Genomic DNA, 20,077 nt, shown 5'->3' on the forward strand with positions numbered 1-20,077 from the left:
CAAGACTTATTTTTTATTTGTGAAAGATTGTTTAGTAATTTTGATCGTGGTCTTGTAGTCCGATTAGGTCAGATCAAACTGGTCGGGGCAGGTTAGGTCAGGTCCGGTCGAGTGAGGTCAAAACAGTTTGGATCCTGCTGAAAGAGATGCTCTTGATGCTTAAGTCAGGTCAAGACACATAGTTAATAGCTCAGGCCAGGTTAGAGCAAGTAAGGCTGGGTTAGGCTAGAGCAGGTTAAGGCAGGTCAAGACTTGTTTTTTGTTTATAAAAAATTCTGTAATAATAATTTTTAATCCTGGTGAAAGATGTTCTTGGTGGCTAAATTCGGTCAGGTCAGGCCATGTTAGAAAGAGTCAGGTCAGGTTAGAGCAAATAAAATCAGGTCAGGACTATTATTTTTTATTTATAAAGGATTTGTTTATTTATTTTACACCTCAGGGCATAACAAGTTAAATCAAGACAAATCAGCTTTCATTCTGTTGATAAAGATGTTTTTCGTAGACAGGTTAGGTCAGGTTAGGTGTGGTAAATTAAGATGAAGACTTTTATTTTTTGTTTATAATAGATTCTACGATAATTTTGATCTTGGTGGAAGAGATGTCCGTGGTGGCCCCCTATTTTTACAGAGGATTTGCCAAAGTCACTCTTATCTTACGAAGTACTAGCCCCGCCCGTCTGCCCCCTACTTTCTCAGAGAATATGTCATTTGCCAAAGTTACTCTTACCTTACCACGTACTAGCCCCACCCACCCGCCCCGTATTTTCTCAGAGGACATGTCATTTGCCAAAGTCAGTCTTATCTTAACAAGTACTAGCCCCGCCCACCCGCCCTCAATTTTCTTAGAGAATATGGCATTTGCCAAAATCAGTCTTATCTCAGCAAATACAAATTTTAAGAAAATAGAGGGCGGGTGAACGCGGCTAGTATTTGTTAAGATAAGATTTATTTTGGCAAATCACACACCTCTGAGAAAATATGGGGCGGGTGGGCGGGGTTAGTACTTGGTCAGATAAGATTTATTTTGGCAAATCACATGCCCTCTGAGAAAAGAGGGGGCGGGTGGGCGGGGTTAGTACTTGCCTTAGCAAGTATTTTCTCAGAGTTTATGTCATCTGCCAGAATAAGTTTTACCTTTGCAAGTACTAGCCCCGCCCACCCGCCCCCTATTTTCTCAGGGGACATGTTATTTGCCAAAGTCAGTCTTATCTTACCAAGTACTAACCCCGCCCAACCGCCTGCTATTTTGTCAGGTTAGGTGTGGTAAATTAAGATGAAGACTTTTATCTTTTGTTTATAATAGATTCTACGATAATTTTGATCTTGTGGAAGAGATGTCCGTGGTGGCTAGGTCAGATTTGATCAAGTCGAGTCAGACTACAGCAAGTTAGGTCCAGTCAGATCAGTTAAAAAGGGCCAGGTCAGATTATAGTACTAAGATAAGGTTAGATAAGGTCGCTAACCAAGTACTAACACCGCTTTACTTTTGATCTAAAACATCCTAGAAAATCCCTATATTGACCGTCTACAATATCGAAATTTCTTAGAATGACTTTTTCTGAAAGAATCTTCTGCCTCTCTTCAATCTTTTCGCTCAATATCTTTCAATAAATACATTTTCTTGTAGATTTCGGGCCGCAGAATTCATATCCGCTTTGATTTCTTCGATATCTCCAATGGTTCTTCCAGAATCCTCCTTCGAAACATACAAAAATGTACAAAATACCACCAATTATTATTGGACCAATTTTCAACAAAATTTTCGAAATTGCACTTAATACATTTTCTTGTAGATTTCGGGCCGCAGAAGTCACTCCCGCTTTCATTTCTTCGATATCTGCAATGGTTCTTTCAGAATTGTGCCTCGAAATATACAAAAATGTACAAAATACCACCAATTATTATTATTGGACCAATTTTCAACAAAATTTTCGAAATTTCACTAAATACATTTTCTTGTAGATTTCGGGCCGCAGAAGTCATATCCGCTTTCATTTCTTCGATATCTCCTATGGTTCTCCCAGAATCGTCATTCGAAATATACAAAAATGTACAAAATACCACCAATTATTGGACCAATTTATTTTCAACAAAATTTTCGAAATTTCACTTAATACATTTTCTTGTAGATTTCGGGCCGCAGAAGTCATATCTATTTCTTCTATAACTCCAATGGTTCTTCCAGAGTCGTCCTTTGAAATATACAAAAATATGCAAAATACCAATTTTTGGACCAATTTTTTTAGATTTACTTTTGACCTAAAACATCCAAGAAAATCCCTATACTGACCCTCTACAATATCGAAACTTTTTAGGATGACCTTTTCTGAAAGAATCTTCTACCTCTCTTCAAACTTTTCGCTCAATATCTATTACACTTTCCATTTTAGAGTAGAATTCTTCTCGAACATTAGTTTGGATTTTCTTTTGCCCTAAAATTCCAAGTACTTGCCCCACCCACTCGCCCCCTGTTTTCTTAGAGTTTATGTCATCTGCCATAATCAGTTATATCTTAACAAATACTAGGCCCGCCCACCCGCCCCCTGTTTTCTTAGAGTTAATGTCATCTGCCAAAATTAGTCTTATCTTACCAAGTGGGTACTAGCCCCGCCCACTTATTTTGGCAAATGACATATCCTCTGATAAAATAGGGGTGGGTGGGCGGGGCTAGCACTTGCTCAGAAAAGACTAATTTTGCGAACCTCATACCTTTTGAATAAATAGAGGGCGGGTGGGCGGGGCTAGTACTTGCTAAGACAACACTGATTTTGCCCGTATTAAACTTGTAAAAACATGTTAAATTTAAAATGATCATATTTTTTACATTTTAGATAGGCTTTATCCGGCAAAATTTTGAGATGACGTCATACATTTTTTGGATGGGATAAGCAAATATATTTTGATTAAAAATTGATTATGCTTACCATAAATTTAATCTTGATCATCTACCACATCGAAATTTCTTAGAATGATCTTCTTCCGTAAAGAATCTCTTACTTTTTGCTTTTCCTAAGCAAAAGATTCACTTCGAAATCCACCCAAATAAAATCAAACTGTGAAGATTGAATCAGCTTCTATGAGGTGAATCTTCCGGAAAAGCTTCTGCGCACCGTTACTCCTCTTTTTCAACATCCTCGCTCGCCTCACAAATAATAATATATTCAACATCGGAATGAAATGTCATCTCGATAAAAAAATTCCTAACGCTGCCGAGACGAGGAAAGTTTTTATTAGTTATAAAACCGTTGATTACGTTTCAAAAAACTACAATAATTACAGTTAATTGCCGCAGTATGAGAACTAAAGCTCCAGTCTGACGGAAATTATGTTAATGACCTTAAACCCTGGGAAGAGATTTGCTCGCGAGATACGCGCATTCGGCGCCAATTCCTCAACATTCCTTCTAAATTGAAAGCAATTAATATATAATCTCGTCGATAGTTTAAACGTAGCAAAAATTTTGACCTTGCCGTCTTTTTTCTACAAGGAAGTGAAATTAAAATGACACCGTGACGGACGTGGCAATGACATTAGTTTTCCGTCGAGCGCAAAAATAGCGCTTTGTTCGAACATCAGGCGCTATCGAAGAGATTAATCCTGGTCACCAGCGACTGTAAACACATTCAGGTTTATAAGCCCTAATTGCTGCAATTACTATCAGACGGAATAATTATAGAGGCCGATAAACAAATACATTGTAACAATTTCCCGAGTGTCTATCTGGGCTTAGATTACATCGTAATTTATGCAAATATATCGACTTTTACTTCGCTCCAACAAAAAGCCCCGAGATTACTGATTCAATTAACCGACTGCTAGATAAAAGCTCGTAAATTCCTGGCATCACCATAAAATTTTGTTTTATTTTTGTCTTTTATTTTATTGATTTGTCTACAGGCGATAGGCACTCAGTCACATAAAAATAAACAGAACAAAATCAATTTCGGGCAATTGCGGCTCTCTGCGTGATCCGCTCGTAGAAGGAATTTATTTTCCTAAAATCTTAGTGTTGTACTTGGCGGTGTGTAAGGTAGGATGGTAATTATTCTCAGTCACGATGTGATAATGCGAGGTGTGTCGCTTTCGGCCTCGGCGTCGCCCGGGGCCCATCCGCGGTCCCTTTCCGTTGCTCCACCTCCGCGGCGATCGCTCCGCTTTCGCCCAAAACAAACCGTCTCCTCGGGGCGCTAGATGCGGCTTCCGAATAGACCCCGAGCCATTCGTCAGGCCATTGATGTGATATTTATTCAATGGTGCAACATATGTGTAAATAAGCGCAGAGCGTGTGTGTTAGAGTGTCGTGGGCAGATGACTTCCCTTTCGCGTTCATTTGCATCAGAACCCGTTCCGTACTCCTACGTCCACACTTTGTGAATGAAACACATAACTGGGCGTTAAATAATCTCATTACTTCAAGTGGGCTGCGATTCGCGCGACCCAGTGCTCTTTCCGCCGAAACCGGCGCCCACGCGGGAAGCGTCACGCAGGGCGCTGCTCGCGGCCCTTTCTTGTCGCCGGTTTACGCTAGGTCGGATCTGGGTTACCGCGGCCATAAACTGGTGTCGCGGTTTTGCTCAAATTTCTAAATCGAGTCGTGTGAGAGTACTTTTATGTAGATGTTAAGCCTACGTGGTGTTACGTGGCGCGGTGACATATCGGACGGGTTGGATTTAGAAATTTTATGGTGTATCCGCAAAGTTTTTTATTGTTGGCGTATTTGGGCAAGAGTGCTGTTTAATTCATTGATGATATTTTAGAGTGACTTTTTTGAAGCTTGGTGAAAGGTTACGACGGGATTTTTCTAGGAGGCTGTCATTCATGGACTTATTCATAGAAGCGTAGGAACTATGCAAATGTGTAATATTTACAAAGGCGCCGTTTTTGTCGCGGTAATTGAATCACGTATTTGCTGAGATTTTTACGAAAACTTTCACCGGCAGGCTGACTTGCATCTGGTGCATTTTTGAGTAAGTACATTCATGTAGAAAGTCGATTCGTTCTTAAAAATAGATCCTTGAGGTGAGAGCACCTAGAAGATCAAATTATATAAGTAGATGCTTTAAAAAGTATTCAACACTTCTACGTTACCACTTGCGAACGTAGAAGCAGCGAACAGTGTAATAATACCAAGAAATAAAGACTAGAAATGAACAGACAACGGAAACGCGGACCTACTTTTTCGTATTCCAAGAATTATGAAACATCGAACAAACATGAAATTAGTCGTTCGCCAAATATATATGATTTGTTCGACCACTATGTCGTGTCAAAAGTGCACAATATACTCATTTACAATCCATGGAAAAATTGAGAACATGATAAATAAATTTATCGCAATGTTATTATTTATACAATTTATTATTGCAGATTATTTTAATTAAAAAATAATTTCATTTGACCCTATGACAGAAACAAAACAACAAGACGACGATATAAATAAAAATCAAATGCGAAAATAAACACACAAGCAATGTTATCGTACAAAAAAAATTATCGCAGCGCTAACAAAAAATCCGATTTGGATATCCTCGCCCAGCACCTTTCACGTATCGGGTTATAAAAATGAAAAACGTGAAATGAAACCCATCAAATTTGATTGAAATAACATTAGCCGTTGATTTGGCGAACGGACGTGGGCGTCGAAACACATCTATTGTTTTATCTTGCCAGTTTGTCGATTTTGAAAGCGTGATGTGTGGCTATAAAGCGCAGGCTTTTAGGTGAGTCATTGACAGATGATGATGGTTCTTTTGTCGAGAGCCGCCTCTGAAAAGATGTCAAATTAGATGTTTTACCAACCTGCAGGCACTTAGGAGTTGGGACCGGTCGGCTCTTGACCGAGACTTATTTTTAACACTGCGTGCCAATTTGTGCAGCTTTATGTTTCCGTTGTGTTGCGTGTTTTGAAATTCTGGCGTGAGGGTCAAATCGTCGAAGTGTCGAGGTTGTTTCAGTTTATCCTAGTTTTTAATTTGTTTTTTTGTAATTTTTTTTCTTTTTCGATGTTGTAACGAAGGGAAATATTGTAATTAGGGTCAAAAAATGTGGATCGAAGTGTCTAGTTTTTAAAATTTAGTAAAAAAGTTAAAAGCGAGACTCTTCGATCCACATTTTTTGTTGTAGTTTATGAAATCGCCTTGATTTTTTACCCTAGGCATTTAGAGTTTGGCAAAAAATAATCAAAATTGGGTAAACAGAATTTATAATAATCTAAAAGAAACTTTTTTTTGTCCTTTAAAATGCCAAGAGGTTAAAAATGAAAAACACAAATAAATAAAATTAATTATTGTACACTCAGGAATCTTGGTTTCAACATGATCCTCAATCCACGATTTTTTTTTCAAAAACTACTTGGGTTTTACAACTATGTATATCTCATTTTTCAAATTTCAATCCAACGGTGCCAACTAACTCCAGTTTTGTTTTTTACCTTCCCGAGGCTAAGCTAAGAAATTACATATTGTAATAGGGTCCACCCGACGAGTGACTACTTTCATGTTTTCTTGACGTTTCTTCCCGTCTGTTTGTCTGTCTGTCTGTGTCGATTTTTATTATTATATTATGTATTGTCAAATTTAAAATGTCTGTTAGGAATATCGTGTAGATGGTAAAACACTAATCAAAATCCGACCAACAATTTGATGACATCCTCTCAACATTTTTTTAAGCAAACCATATTTTAATGTTATCAAATAACATACTCTTGTACTTGTAGTTTATGAATTCGCCCTGATTTTTTATCCTAGAATACCAGAGATTCACAAAAAATAATCAAATTTGAATAACATACATTTTATACTAATCGAAAGGAGCAGCTCTCACTAATCAATAATGCGAAGGTCGCGGGTCCGATCCCCTCATGAGCCATTTTTTACTTCCCGAGCGTAAGCAAAGGAAGTATTGTAATCGAGTCCGTCGGCCGACTCTCTACTTTTACGTTTTCTCGATCTTTCATGACCCCTAGAAGACGAAGAAATAGGTCTCCCATTTCCGTCTGTCTGTCCGTCTGTCCGTCCGTCTGTCCGTCTGTCCGTCTGCCGTCCCGGATTTTTATTAGACAGATAATCTCCGAAAGTACTCGACCGATTGTTGTGAAATTTTGTACTTATATTAAGAATATCATGTAGATGGTAAAACGCTAACCAAAATTTGTCTAATCATCCCCACCACTAATGCGATGACGTCACTTCAAAATTGTACATAGTAAATGGGTTTTCAATTGTATAAAATAACATAGTCCTACACATGTAGTTTACAACTCGGAATCGTCTTTTCACCCGAAACGTTCAGATTTTTGGAAAAAAAATCAAAATTATAAAACAACATTTTGAAATTTAATTTTTAATCTGCTAACCAGAATGCTTTGAAATGTTGCAGATGTTTTAAGAGCATCATAAATCTTTAGTCAAAAAATATTTGCTTATCCCCTCCAAAAACTTGATGACGTCAGCTCAAAAGTTTGTGGAATAAATCATATCTAAAATGTACAAAATATGATGAGTCTGTACTTGTGATCTATGACTCCATTCATATTTTTTGGATTTGCATATACAGGGTGACTCAAAAAAATTAATGAATGCGTAAATATATTTTATTCATTTAATCAGGAACTACAAAACCGAATGCTTTGAAATCTTGCAGATGTTTTAAGGTCATAAAGAGCATAATAAATGTTTAGTCAAAATATATTTGCTTATCCCCTCCAAAAACTTGATGACGTCAGCTCGAAAGTTTGCCGAATAAATCATATCTAAAATGTATAAAATATGATGAGCCTGTACTTGTCATTTATCACTCCATTCATATTTTTTGGATTTGCATATACAGAGTGACTCAAAAAAATTAATGAATGCGTAAATATATTTTATTGATTTAATCAGGAACTACAAAACGGAATGCTCTGACATCTTGCAGATGTTTTAAGGTTATAAAGAGCATAATAAATGTTTAGTCAAAATATATTTGCTTATCCCCTCCAAAAACTTGATGACGTCAGCTCGAAAATTTGCCGAATAAATCATATCTAAAATGTACAAAATATGATCAGTCTGTACTTGTGATCTATCACTCCATTCATATTTTTTGGATTTGCATATACAGGGTGATTCAAGAAAATAAATGAAAGCGTAAATTTATTTTACTGATTTACTCAGGAACTACAAAACCGAATGCTTCGAAATCTTGAAGATATTTTAAAATTATCATAAGCATGGTAAATTTTTGATCAAAACGTATTTGGTCGTCCCCCCTAAAAAATTTATGATGTCACCACAAAATTTTGCTGAAAAAATCCTATCTAAAATGTACAAAATATGGTGAGTCTCTTCTTGTGATTTATCATTCCATTCAAATTTTTTCGATTTGCATATACAGGGTGACTCAAAAAAATTAATGAATGCGTAAATTTATTTTATTGATTTAATCAGGAACTACAAAACCGAATGCTTTGAAATCTTGCAGATGTTTTAAGGTTATAAAGAGCATAATAAATTTTTAGTCAAAATCTATTTGGTTATCTTCTACAAAAAACTGATGACGTCAGCTCAAACGTTTGCCGAATAAATCGTATCTAAAATGTACAAAATATGATGAGTCTGTACTTGTGATTTATCATTCCAATCATATTTTTGGATTTGCATATGCAGGGTGACTCAAAAAAATTAATGAAGGCGTGAATTTATTTTATCGATTTAATCAGGAATTACAAAACCGAATGCTTTGAAATCTTGGGAATATTTTAAAGTTATTATAAGCATGGTAAAACTTTTGTTCAAAATGTATTTGTTCATCCCTCCTAAAAAAATTGATGACGTCACCCTTAAATTTTGCTGAATAAATCCTATATAAAATGCAAAAAATATGATGAGTTTGTACTTGTGATTTATCATTCCATTCATATTTTTTAGATTTTCTTAAGAGGTGGTTCAAAAAAATTAATGAAGGCAATTTATTTTATTGATTAAATTAAAGGCAACACTTATTATTAGTATTACACCCCAACCAACCCAATTTGGTAGACACAAAATTTGTTAAAGAAAAAACTCGGTTGAAACATAAGGGTAGCACTTTTATTTACATCGACTTTAACATTACAGACCTGCATTTGTTTTATGCGTTCACTTGGTTCCGCGAATGTGAAATAGACATGTTTATAATCAACCAATTGTGAATTTCACCGTCAAGAATTAAAATAAAACCCAATGTTTTATATAATAAGCGGAAGTCGAAGCAATAAAACCGATGGTCGTTTTGTTTACAGTTTCTCTGTTTGACTCTCACGTATGGTGTTACGCCTGTCATCTTAAATTAAGAATGTTTATACATACACGATTTTCAGTTGCCTCTGATACGTATACGTGAGTAAATTGTTTCGTTATTTTATTGATTATTACAAATCAATATTCAAAACGACCCAATTCATTTTCCCGAAAATTTGGGAATATAATAATTTTATTCTTAGTATTACACTACATCTATCCCAACTGATATACGTGTCCTTGCAAAAATGTTGATGACGTCATCGCAATTTTTTTTTAAATTCCCACTACAAAAATGTAATGAGAAAAAAAACACAATAGGCATGCAGTCGTCAAGTTTCCGACAGCGAGGGACGTACTGTCTAAACTCTTTAGACCAATTTTTTTTCTTAGGGGGCGAGGAATGTTCTGTATCAAATAACATGAAATTAACTTTTTTTAATGTTTAAAATTCCAGGAGATTAGAAATGAAAAACGGAAGTAAATAAAAAACTGATCGAAAGCTGTTCCGACAGAACTTCCCTCGCACCTAAAGTACAGTGAAATATATCCAGCATTTTCGAGTTGAGTTTTTACTTTACAGAATTTTGTGATGACGCCATCAAAATTTTTGCAAAAACACGTATGTCAACTTGGATTGGTGTAGTGTAATACTAAAAATAAAGTATTTTATTCCCAAAATTTTCTGGAAAAATGATTTAATCAATAAAATAAATTGACACATTCATTATTTTTTTTTTGAGACACCTGTATAAGCAAATCTAAAAAATATTAATGCAATGATGAATCACAAGTAAAAACTCATCATATTTTGCACATTTAAAGTAGATATAGGAATTTAACTCGTTACAATGAAAATTTGCAATTTAACACCTTTAATTTACACGATTAATAGGGGCAAAATCAGTTTTATCTTAACAAATAGTAGGCCCGCACACCTGCCCCCTATTTTCTCAGAGGATATGTCATTTACCAAAATCGGTCTTATCTTACAAAGTACTAGTAGTGGGCGGGGCTACTACTTGGTAATACAAGACTGATTTTGGCAGACGACATATCCTCAGAGAAAACAAGGGGCGGGTGGGCGGGGTTAATATTTGGTAAGACAAGAATAACTTTGCTCCTATTAATTTTGTAAAAACTTGAGAATTTTAAAGGTGTTAAATTGCAAATCTCCATGGTAACGAGTTAAATTCCTAAATCTACCCGAAATGTACAAAATATGATGTGTTTGTACTTGTGATTTATCATTGTATTCATATTTGTTAGATTTGCTTATACGGGTGAACCAAAAAAATAAATGAATGTGTCAGTTTATTTTATTAATTAAATCAGGAACGGCTCACTCCATTTTCCCAGAAAATTTTGGGAATACAATACTGTTTTTTTAGTATTACACTGCACCAATCCAAGTTCATATTCGTGTCATTGGAAAAATGTTGACGACGTCATCACAAAATTCTGTAAAGTAAAAGCTCAATTCAAAAATGCTGGATATATTTCATTGTACTTTGGGTGCGAGGGAAGTTGTCTGGAAATAGCGTTCGACCAATTTTTAGGTTAAATTTTAGTGTTCACCCGCCCTCTCTTTGCTTAGAAGGTATCTCATTTGCCAAAATCATTCTTATCTTAGCAGCTGATTCCTAGGTAAAATTTTAGTGCTTTGAAATGGCTTCTGTTCCAGTAAATATTTGAAACGTTGGAAAATCTTGCGGAAAATACTACAAGGAACATCTGAATTTCTAAGAACCCACTTCCAATTTGTTATCATCTAAACATGAAAACCAGCCCAAAATCCACTGTCGTTCAAGTATATATGGATTGTACCTTCGGGTGTACCTCAGGGATCTATACTGGGACCATTATTATTTTCAGTCTTCATTAAAAATAAATCACAAGTAAAAACTCAGCATATTTTGCACATTTCGGGTAGATTTAGGAATTTAATTCGTTACTATGGAAACTTGAAATTTAACACCCTTAAATTTCACAAGTTTTTACAACATTAATAGGGGCAAAATTAGTTTTGTCTTAACAAATAAACAAATACTAAGCCCGCCCACCCGCTCCCTAGTTTCTCAGAGGATATGTCATTTACCAAAGTCACTCTTATCTTACCAAGTACTAGCCCCGCCCACCCGCCCCCTAATTTCACAGAGGATATCTCATTTGCCAAAGTCACTCTTATGTTACCAAGTTCTAGCCGCGCCCACACGCCTCCTATTTTCTCAGAGGATATGTCATTTGCCAAAGTCAGTCTTATCTTACGAAGTACTAGCCCCGCCCACTCGCCCCCTGTTTTCTCATAGGATATGTCATTTGCCAAAGTTACTCTTACTTTACCAAGTACTAGCCCCACCCACCCGCCCCTTATTTTCTCAGAGGACATGGTATTTGCCAAAGTCAGTCTTATCTTACCAAGGACCAGCCCCGCCTACCCGCCCCCTATTTTTACAGAGGATCTCACTTGCCAAAGTCACTCTTATCTTATCAAGTACTAGAACCCCACCAACCCGCCCCCTATTTTCTCAGAAGATATGTCATTTGCCAAAGTCAGTCTTATCTTAGCAAGTTCTAGCCCCGCCCACCCACCCCCTATTTTCTCAGAGGATATCTCATTTGCCAAAGTCACTCTTATCTTATCAAGTAATAGAACCCCGCCCACCCGCCCCCTATTTTCTCAGAGGACATGTCATTTGCCAAAGTCACTCTTATCTTATCAAGTACTAGAATCCCGCCCACCCGCCCCCTATTTTCTCAGAGGATATCTCATTTGCCAAAGTCACTCTTATCTTATCAAGTAATAGAACCCCGCCCACCCGCCCCCTATTTTCTCAGAGGACATGTCATTTGCCAAAGTCACTCTTATCTTATCAAGTAATAGAACCCCGCCCACCCGCCCCCTATTTTCTCAGAGGACATGTCATTTGCCAAAGTCACTCTTATCTTATCAAGTACTAGAATCCCGCCCACCCGCCCCCTATTTTCTCAGAGGACATGTCATTTGCCAAAGTCAGTCTTATCTTACCAAGTACTAATCCCGCCCACCCGCCTCCTATTTTTTCAGAGGATATGTCATTTGCCAAAATAAGATTTATATTTGCAAGTACTAGCCCCGCCAACCCCCCTTGATTTTCTCAGAGGGTAGTACTTGCTAGTACTTGCTAAGAAAAGTCTTATTTTGGCAAATCACATATCCTTTAAGAAAATAGGGGCGGGTGGGCGGGGCAAGCACTTGCTCAGATAAGACTGATTTTGGCAAACACCATACCTTCTGAATAAATAGAGGGTGGGTGGGCGGGACTAGTACTTGCTAAAATAAGACTGATTTTGGCAAATGCCATATCCTCTGATAAAATAGAGGGCGGGTGGGCGGGGGTAGTACTTGCAAAGGTTAAACTTATTTTGGCAGATGACATAAACTCTGATAAAATAGGGGGCTGGTGGGCGGGGATAGTACTTGCCAAGATAAGTCTGATTTTGCCCATATTAAACTTGAAAAATCTTGTTAAATTTGAACGATGTTAAATTGCATATTTCCATAATGACGAGTTAAAATCCTAAATTTGATTGGATATTTATTTTTTAACAACTCAGTAATTAATTTTTCTGAAACACCCTGTATAAGCAAATTAAAAAAATATGAATTATATATTTAACATAAATCACAAGAATAGACTCATCATATTTTGCACATTTAAGACAGCAATATTTTAAGGTGACATCGTCAATTTTTTAGGGGGGATGAGTAAAATAAATTTTGATCAAAAAGTTACCATGATTCTCAAATTTTATAAAATAACATACTCTTATACCTGTGATTAATGAATCAGCCTTGAGTTTTTACCCTAGGCATCCAAATTTTCGCAAAAGGATCAAATTGTATAATATATATTTTTTAGTAACACAAATCTTCATAAAAATATAAATACATATATGTTATTTTTAATATCTGTGTTGCCATATTTTGTGCACTGATGAACATAAGGAAATTAGGACATAAAAATATATAGGGTATTCCATTTTGTCAAAAAACCGTACAACATTTCGGAGATTTTGCAATATCTAGATGGATATGTTGATTGATTCACCCGGTATATTAATTCTTCATAAAAAAAATATTTACAAGAGAATTATTGACTTTTTTAATTTCCCAATCGTCAATTAAGCGAAGTAGTGCATTAAAATCGGTTGTGTGATTTCATGTTGTCGTTCGCCAGTTTGTAAAATACGAAAATGCCCGCTTCTCAATTCCGTCTGTCGGTTGTGTGAATGGCAAAAATCGTTAAATAAATGTTCATTAAAAATGTGTCCCCAGATACGGTATTTCTGGCGAAATTAATATATCTATCCCCACCAAAATATAAATGACGTCAATTTAAAAAGCATTATGTCATATTTACAACTGTAGTGGGATCAATTTAATTATCTCACTCATTTCAATTGAATCATTTTGGTATGTTTCAATCGATTAAAAATTCTGAAATCCTAGATAAAATCTGTTATCAAACTAGTGTCAGACACCTTGTTTAGGTGACTTTACACTTGTAGATAACAAAGCGTTTATTCTACGCGTGTTATAAATAATTATTACCAAATCCTTGAAGCTTTGAAAGGTAAGTAACTTTATAAAGAACTGAATGTTTTTAAATGGGAACATAGCTACAAATTACTCTTCTATTTGATGAATAAAATGTGTAAAAACCTGTGAGAAATTTTTATTTTTCTCCGTATCCAGAAATTTGGAACAAAAAAATTCCAGCTTTATTGCTTGCGGTCACGCCAAAATTCGTTAGCCAATCGAACGCCTGTACCACTTTCGTGCCTCTAGTGCCAGCACTCTTACAAAATTTTCTCTCCGACCGTCCCAACAAAAGACATTCCATATCTTCGCGTTCCAAGGCCGCTTTTTGCTCTTCTCCGTCTTCTCTAATCTCGGTCCAGACATGCTAAACATAAACCTCTCCGAGCTGAACTCTCTCCATGTTATGACGAAGCCGCAATTTAACCGCCTCGCACAGTTCCACGAACGGCCCGCCAGTTTTCATTCAGTTATGCTTCGGAGAGGTTGTATCCGACCTCCGTGGCGCTTTTTCGACGTCGAAAAACGTGGGAATGCCACTTGTTCCGAGCAGTGAGTGTCTTTGCGAACGGTAGTGGTGCAGTAGTGCCTTTTCTGTGGATATACTTTCGGATTTTGGGGATCGAGCGATGTAAGTAGGCAGCTTTGGCCGGAATTAATTGGGTTGGTTTTAATAAGTGAAAGTGGATATGCCAGAAGTGAGCTTTGAGCTTTTTGAGAGGGTGCGCTAATTAAGGATTAATCAGGAGTGGGATTGGGGGAACATTAACTTTGCGTGTCGCGGATAATGCCGGGTTTAGATTCACGGTTTTAATGGCTGGATTTTTAATTAGGTGGAGTGATCCTGCTAGAATATTCACCGTTTTTGGGGCAACCGAAGGCGGGGGATATTTAAGGCAGAGTTAGTCATCGGAGTGAGCAGTTTTGGTACTGATTCATTGAAGTTGTTGCTCAAGATGAAGAAATGCATTCGCTGATTTAATTCGAGAGGTTAAATATAAGTTAATGAATGGCATTCTTCGCACAATTTAGAGTTAAATGTGGGATTTTTCTACGTCCGAAATTAATTAAGTGGACTACGAATTATATCGATAAATATGTACAAAATATACAACATGTGTTTGCTTTGTACAAAATATTGTGTAAATATTTGTAATTCATCGTGTTAAATACACCTTTTTTGGCAAAAATCCAAAATCATACAAATCTTGAAATATGCAGGAGAGCAAAATATACAAAAACGATTTTCGGTGTTTTCACAACACGTTAAAAATACTAAAATTTATTATAAATAAAACAAAAAGTATCTGTGGCGTCTGTGTCACTATAATGCGAACATGTGTTATTCAGATGGGACAAACAATCCATTCAGTGAGAATTTGTGAATCTTGGGTCCAAATTCGCGATTTTTTAAGAAACAAAATCAAAACTATGTAAAAAAATTATTTTTTGTATTTAAAAACATTTGGACGACTGTCACATTTCCTGTTGGTGTCCTACAGTTTGTAAAATACGAAAATGCCGTTTGTCCATTTTGACCTGAATAATTAGAACGACGAATTTATTAACCCACTCTTACTCTTATAACCAACTAAATATAGCCACGTTTTGAAAATAAAAGTGCTAAGGTAACGAACATCGATTCATTAGTTATAGATTGCTAAAAAATGTATTGTTTATCCCTTCCTTAAAGAAGATGACGTCATTTTACGGAAATTGTTAAATAACACTTTGGTATATAAAATTACACAATATTCTGCAAATATTGGATTATTTGGTTTTATTTTTGATATAATTTCAAAGATCCCAGGCCCCCAGCATTTTATCGTATTAATTTTAAAGACTCTTGATGGTATTTTATTTTTCAAAGAATTTAAAGAATCTCAGGAACCCTTGGTGTTTTAGAGCGTCTCGGGTGTTTTATTTCTGAAATAATTTGAAAGATTCCACGGGCCCCCAGCGTTTTGGCGGTTTGTAATTGAATTAATTTTAAAGACTTGAGGGCCCATGGTGTTTCATTTTTTTAAGAATTTAACGGATCCTAGGGACCCCAGATGTTTTATTTTCGAAAGGATTTAAGGAATCCCAGTGGCTGCCAGGTGGTTTATTTTTTAATTAATATAAATAATTTTAGGAGGCCCGAGGGTTCTGTTTTTGACAGAATTTTGACTAATCTTGGGTACCCGTGGTGTTTAATTTTTTATTAATTTAGTTTAAAGGATCTAAGGGTTCAGTTTTTGACAGAATTTTAAACAAATATATTTAAAGCAGATGACCAACAGGAAAAAATGTAGGTATTCTCAATTTCTCAGTACATGCTTAACTTCGGTTAAAAGAAAAGAAAATTTCATTGATTTTGTCTCCTTAACGCAGAAGACTGAGTAATATATATTTAAAGCAGACAGCCAACGGGAAAAATGCTTTTCGAAATATCAAGAGATCGAACATCTGAATGTCGAGAAATTGAGAAATGAAAAAATTTTCAAAATCGAAAAACTTAAAAACTCAAAAAATCGTAAAATTAAAATATTAAATAATTGAAAATTCCAGAAACTGAAAAGTTCCTCAAATTGAAATGTTGAAAAGTTGAGAATAATAAACTAGTTCTCATTTTTAATACGAAAAAATGAGTCTAAAGTTATTTAGACAGAACTTCCCTCATCCCTTACGATACAAAACGAACAAATCCAGTTTTTTCGAAAAATTATGAAGTTTGAGTTTGCAAAATTTTAAATTTTGGAAAATATATAAATATATATATGTAATGATTAGGGGTTGTGATAAGGGTAAACGATCTTCAGATTTTTACGATTTTTAGATTTTTAGGATTTTTCTTTTGTTTAGAGTCTTGGAATCTTTAAAATTTTTGTCATGCGTTTTTTACAAGTTATAGAATCTTTGAAATATTTGGAAGATAATTTTAAAAACCTTTTTAACGTATGAGTCGTTAGAGTATTTAGAATCTTTAGAGTTTTCAGAGTCCTTAGAGTCTTAACAATCTTTGGAAATTTGGATACCTGCTAGGAACATTAATTCTTCCAAGATCTTTACAATTTTTAAGAATTTGTTTAATGTTTCTTAATTTATTAGAACCTAAACTTTTAGTTTATGTAGCATCTTTGTTGTCTTTACAATCCGCAAATTCTAGTGTGTGAAATCTTTAAGATTGAATGCGCCAAGTCTTTGGAATTTTTGAAAGTTTAAAACATTTTGAATATTTTAAACATTTGGATACTTTGGAATTTTTAGAATATCTACAATCTTAAGATTTTCTAAACTTTTGAATTTTGAGATTTAATACTTTTTTATTTTCTTTTATATTTTGGGAATTTTGAAAATTTTCGAAATTTCTAGAATGCTCAAATTTTCCAGATTAGCCCAATTTTTCAGATTTTCCAAAGTACACGACATTTTCCAAAATTTCTAAAATTATCAGGCCCCAGTTATATCAGAATTTTGAAATTCAATCTTTTCCAATATTTTCAACATTTACAGCTCTCCCACATTTTCCCACACTTTCTAAATTTTTTCAGGTTTTCAAAAATTTATGAATCTCAAAAAAAGAAGAAGGTGGATGGGTGGGCGGGGCTAGTACCTCCTAAGATAAAACTGATTTGGCAGTTGACAAACCCTCTAAAAAAAGAGGAGGGTGGGTGGGTGAGCAGGGCTAGTAGCTGCTAAAATTAGACCGATCTTGGCAAATAACATACCCTCTAAGAAAAAAGAGGGCGGGTGGGCGGGGCTAATACCTGTTTAAATAATACCGATTTTGGCAAATGGCATACCCTGTAAGAAAAGAGAGGATGGGCGGGCATGGCTTGTACCTGCTAAGACTGATTTTGGCAAATGACATAGTCTCTAAGAAAATAGAGGGCGGGCGGGAGGGGCTAAAAAATGATTTCCACTAATTGTCGAAAATAGTTGAGTGGTCCATTACCAAAATTAGTTTTATCTTGTCAAGTGTCGATAAATTGAGAAATAAAAAAAAGAAAAATCGGAAAACCGAAATATCGAGGGATCTGAACAGCGAGAAACTGAGAATTCAAACGACGAAAGATCGAGTAGTCAATCAATTTCCAAAAATTGAGAAATGGAAAACTTGAAAAATCGAAAAGAAACATTTTCAAAATCGAATAACCAACATGAACAAATCGAAACACCAAAAAATCAAAACAACATGTAAAATTTAAAAAATCTCACAAAAATTTAAAAAATGGAAAATTAAAAAAACTTTTAAAAACTAAAAACTCGAAAAACCGAGAATCGACCCCATTTCTTCTAGTAGAATTTATTCATACCTTTAGCTACATGTCTATCACAGCGATAATAATTTCATTACCTTATTGTTTATTGTGGTCTGTTGCTTCCTAAATAAAAAACTACCTGCGACAAACACGTGCGTGTGGCGAGTGGTTCGTGATTAGGAGTGGTGTTAGTGAATATTTGAACAATTAATTTTCAATTTTGGTACCGTTCTACTAGTTAAGATCAGTAGAATTTACTTTTCTTTGTAAATTTGTTCTGCCCTTGTGGCGCTAGTCCTTTACATTATACTTGAGGTGCAGTTTTTTCTTTTTCTGTTTTTGCCTCATTGGCTGATAGTGCGGCTGCTATCGTTGTCCTCGATAGCTTGATTTCTTAGATAGTTTTATGCTCACAGTCTACTCAAATAATGGCAATAAAGTGTCAAAGATCGTGCTGAGCTATTAACTGACTTTAATGTAATGTGTGATAAAGTTCCTCCTAAAGGGAGTAAAAACCCTTTTACCATGTTAGTAATGTTAAATACTATGAAACGTTCCCCAGTCTATCAGATGATTTTCAACTATTCACTGATTGAGAGAGAGGTTGATATTTTTTTAATCTAATGTTCAGCAACTTAAAATAATTTTAAATTATGATATATGATTTCTTCTAATTCTGGTGAGTGCTTTAATTACACTGTATGGGTAAAACAGTAAATATTTTAGCTGTTGAGTTAATTAAGCACTCCTATTTATTTATATATTCATAAGTGATATTTTGTTTGATCCGTTGATCTATAACTGGGCTTTGCCTGTTGATCAATGTGAAGTAATAATAATAATAATAAATTTTAAAATTATCAAATATGACAAATTTTAGAATTTTATAAATTTTTGTCTATTCTAGCTTGCCAACGTTGGGGGCAAGTTCAAAACGACGAAATCTATTCGTTCGTCCTCGTGCAGTGTACCGATATATTCCGAACGGTTAAATATTTTTTTATTTTACGATTTTAGGGCTCCAATTTTTCGATTCAGTAATTTTTTTCGACTTTTAAATTTCTCAATTTTCAGTTTTTCAGTATTTCGATTTTTCGTTTCTTCAGTTGTTCGATTTGGAATTTTTATTTTCTTTCTTAAAATGTTTCCATTTTATAATGTTTTGCTTTTTCATTTTCAGTTTTTTCATCCAACTCTGGGTTTTCGTTTTTAAATTTTTCTGTTTTTCGTTTTTCCAACTTTTGGATGTTTCAGTGTTTCGATTTTGTAACTTTTTGACTTGCAATTTCACAAGTGTTCAATTTTTCGTTTCCCGATTTTTCGATTCGGTTTTCATCAAATTTTCGGGTGCCCAAAGTTCTCAATTTTATAATTTCTCTTTTTTCAGTGTAAACATTTGTAATTTTTCTATTTTTGAATTTCTCGATTTATCGATTTTTAGATTTAAAAATTTTTTTTTTGAATTTTAGATTTTTCAGTTTCTCGATTTTTCAATTTTTCTAGTTTTCATTTCAAAAATCTAATATAATAATTATAATTGTAACAAATTGTGACCTTTTCAATTTTGCAGTTTCAGAATTTTTCCATTTTTTGATCTTTCAGTGTTACAGTTTTTCGACTTTACAATTTTGACGATTCCATAATTTCTTGATGTTACAATTTTTTGGGCTTTCCAGTTTTTCCATTCATTATTAATTTTCTTCCATTTACGAGCTTCTCGATTTTTAGTTTTTCAATGGGTAAACTTTCGTTTCTAGTGCTTAGATTTGCAATTTTTCGATTTTAAACTTTTTCGTTTTTCAGTTTTTGAATTTTCAATTTTCTCCAATTTTTTGACCTCGACCAAAACCGTGGTGTTTAATTTTTTATTAATTTAGTTTAAAGGATCTAAGGAGTTCCGAGGGTTCCGTTTTTGACAGAATTTTAAACAAATATATTTAAAGCAGATGACCAACAGGAAAAAATGTAGGTATTCTCAATTTCTCAGTACATGCT

At 34.9% G+C, this 20,077-nt stretch overlaps 1 protein-coding gene across 7 annotated transcripts in view; it reads left to right on the forward strand.

Moving 5' to 3' along the window:
* LOC135125009 (protein TANC2) overlaps positions 1 to 20,077 on the forward strand; it is a 267,204-nt gene that overhangs the window by 156,014 nt on the left and 91,113 nt on the right. For 2 of the 7 annotated variants that reach the window (XM_064050278.1, XM_064050283.1), the window contains exon 1: positions 14,292 to 14,469. The exons of the other annotated variants lie outside the window; for them this stretch is intronic. The gene's annotated coding sequence lies outside the window, so the exon portion shown is untranslated. Of the gene's footprint in view, positions 1 to 14,291; positions 14,470 to 20,077 lie in introns of those variants that run through there. 7 annotated transcript variants of the gene reach the window in all.

Source organism: Zophobas morio, unplaced genomic scaffold (assembly GCF_036711695.1).
Source record: "Zophobas morio isolate AGI-343-1 ecotype UQ-CSIRO unplaced genomic scaffold, CSIRO_AGI_Zmor_V1 ptg000008l, whole genome shotgun sequence".
Lineage (NCBI taxonomy): Eukaryota > Metazoa > Arthropoda > Insecta > Coleoptera > Tenebrionidae > Zophobas > Zophobas morio.